This window comes from Bactrocera latifrons, unplaced genomic scaffold (genome assembly GCF_001853355.1).
Source record: "Bactrocera latifrons isolate USDA-ARS-PBARC rearing strain unplaced genomic scaffold, ASM185335v1 scaffold_240, whole genome shotgun sequence".
NCBI lineage: Eukaryota > Metazoa > Arthropoda > Insecta > Diptera > Tephritidae > Bactrocera > Bactrocera latifrons.
The window spans coordinates 131,044-134,618 of record NW_017535964.1 but is presented as its reverse complement, the minus strand read 5'-3'; positions in this window follow the sequence as shown (position 1 = coordinate 134,618).

Here is a 3,575-nt window from a genome sequence, read left to right as displayed (position 1 = left end):
TTTCTTAAAAATTGTTATTATTTCGTTAGCTGATCAAAACAAGACTATTCGTAAAATACCAGCACAAATACATTTTAAGAACTAGAGAGAAAAAAGCTGAGCAGGAAAGGAAGAACTACTTAAGAAAAAACCATTCTAACTTAAAAACTAGTTTATAAGACAAATCATCATCAATATGTGACAGTAACAGTTCGAAATCGGCTTAGCGTGATGGGAATGTTAAGAAGAAACCCTGCAAAAAACCCACGCATGGCCAGAAAAAAGCAAAGCAGTTAGTTGAGTTAAAAATAAACTTAACTGAATGCAAAACAAGTGGAAATCTATATTGTTTTCTAACGAGTCGAAACCTTAAATCATCGAAGTTTTATTTTTTGGGATAATTTCTTGCTATTGCGCTTGGTCGGCAAGTTGGACAAGGAACATTTTTCACTCCCGTCCCTTTTCTAAATTAATTCATCCTATTTATCAATTGAAACAATAGAAGAATTGTGATATAAAGCAGTAGTAGTCGAATATTTAAGCGCTTTATACGAATTCATCCCAAAAGAGTTAAAAATACTTTTATATTACAAAATTTAATTCTGATGTACTACTATAAACAATTATGATATACAAATATTTTTTTAGTAAAATATTAATGTCGTTACTATAAATTTAAAAAAGGCCACTATTTTTGCATTGGTTGAATTCAGCACTTTATGTTTTGATGATTTTGCATATGTACTTGTATATTTGTAGACTTGATATGTTGTACTTAATATTTGTATGCAAATATTATTAAAATAAACTGTAAAAAACTTTAAAACTAACACAGTATACAGTATAGTAGTGTACTGTATAGTAATATCTGCCAAAATACCAAAAAGAGACTCCTGACTAACAGAATCACTAAATTACGATTGTGACAATTAGAGACATGAGACAATCGTCTCAAGCAGAATACCGATATTAATCTGAATCGCTACGTGTGTTGAATGCTGTTCAGGAAATTAACTTTAACGACTGTTGCGAGGACTGGAAAAAACGAGGGACGACATAGATTTTGTAGAATAAATACAAAATTGTAAAATTATGACCAAAGTCTTCAACAACTCAATTTTCTCTTCATGGTAGTATATATAGTATTATCCTTTTGAAAAAATGTTAAAGGTGATTAAACGTAAGATAAGAAACTGTTTATATATCCGATGTCAACAAGGATATAAAAAATTTACATACATGATTAAAATAAAAAACAAATAAAAATTATTACTAGCATATGAGAAAGTAAGCGTATAAGTTCGGCACAATATTTGTAACACCAGAAAATAAAAGTCGAAACTCTATAAAGGGCAATAGTTCGGCTGGAATTTCAGCAATAGTGTGCTGAATGTTGTCTTCGAGCTCTTCGTTTGTTTATTGGCGAACATCTTTTATTTATCATACGCCCAGAGAAAACACACACAATGGGACTTGACTCACCCCAATAGCGACAATTTTGTTAGCTGACGAAGCCGTTTGGCCTTATCCAAAAACATCGCGCGAAGAGAATGTTTAAGTAGCCATCGGAAAACGGTGTACCACGGTGAAATTTGACATGATAAACTAACAAACTTTATTGAACACACTGACAAAGCTTGGCACAAATCTTTAACCAAACATGGCCTCCACAAACTGTTAAAATCACGCCAAGCCTATTTGTAAGCACTGTATATTGTCCACTCGGTCTTTTCTTCCAACAAGCTGCTCATTTGTCGGAACCGCCGCTATCGGATCAGTATAGTTGTCATACAAACTAACACAATTTTCATACTACATGAATGGAGAACTTGGTATTGGTTATGTGAGGCCCCAAAATATCTGGCAGCACAATTTCATATGCCATTATTCTTCGATTTCTTTTCACATTATTATTCGAGGGAATATCATCATAGTTATAACTATTAAACTCTTAAAATTATTCCAAGCTGGGTTTCTCTAAGAACTTTCACTTCTTTTACAACTCACTCGTAGTTTATTAGTGGTCATCCAAACGCAATACTTCTATTTCTAGGGAAAATAATTTGTGTAGTAATAGTCAAAATAATGACTATTCACAGAAGCAAAATAATTTAAACTTTAACATCAGAAAGATCAATTTACAAAGTGTGATGACTGACAGAACGGGATAGTTGATTATGCTTATGTAATTGTTTTTTTCTCGGGTCGTAAAGAGCCATAAATCATTTTAATGCAGCACATCCCGGTAAACAACATTTCGGGCTTAATTTTTTTTCTGCGTAAAAAAAGATTTCTCGCAACTCATGTACAGTTGTCCGTAGGAAAAGTAAGGGGTGCCCAGATGAATGTCGGGTACTTTTATAGTTTGTCTTTGACTTTATTTATTGTGATAGAGAAAGACACTTTTAAAAGATACTGTAGACGTTTCAACTGGATGCGTAAATTTGTGGGTACACAGAGCGAAAAATATTTATTAAAATAGAGCAAAAATGAGCTGATATCTCTATAGATTTTTTTCAATAAGAAACTCTTCACATGCTTGTAGAGAAAATCTTTTTAATATTTCTAATATTATATTTCTAAACAGATATCTTTAAAAATTATAGGAGATTCCTTATCTATCTTCAATGTAACAAATTTTTATATACTTCATATGTATTCATTATGTACATAGTTACAAAAACTTAACAGCATAGGTTTTTTTTTTTTGTTTAGATAACTTTAATAATTTTTTAAAAAGTATAGCTATTTGTCAAATTGATACCATAGAAATATTATTAACAAAAATTTAACCAAACGTTTTGTGGACAACTGCCAATAAACTCTAAGACCATTAAATACGATTAATAATTTTGTGAAAAACTTATATAATGAAATTTTTTAACAAAGATTTTTATCTTTTTTTCTATTTTTTATTATCTTTGATCAAAAAATGGATTACTTCATAAATATTTATATCATCACTTTGAGAGTCTAGGACTATATGACCAATATGAAATGCAATGGATTGAAAAATGATTTCAGTTGTTGTTTTATATAAATTCAAATCTGGCACTAAGTAGTTAAGTATGTTCTATTTTCGGGTTTAACATTTTCAGAACTTTTAGTTGAATATTCTTGTGGATGTCTATAATTATAAAAAGCATTATAAATTTATGATATTTACCGCTCTTTCTTTCGGGAAAGCTTCCCTGATGGCATTAGCCCATTTCTGCAATATCCGAGTATGTCATTTTGACTGCATTAGAAGCATAACTGTCCACAATGCAGTGAGTTAGTGTACTTTGGTTTTTTGCGTCCAAATATCCATATTTTTCGTTCTACGTTAACACCATCTGCCCTTTTAATGGGCTTTTTAATAGGTCAGTAAGTATATTTTTGTGTATTGAAGCGACTGTTGGCAACTGAGCAGAGGGTTCTCTGGAAACCCTCAAATTTGATGAAATTTTCTCCAGCCAATTTATAACCTGAGTGTCATTTGACAACGTCTTCCTGTCAGCGAGCAATGGCATATCCGATCATTACATAAAAATAATACAACGCGTAACGCATAATAGTTTATGTTACTTATATCAAAATAATATATTTATAATATA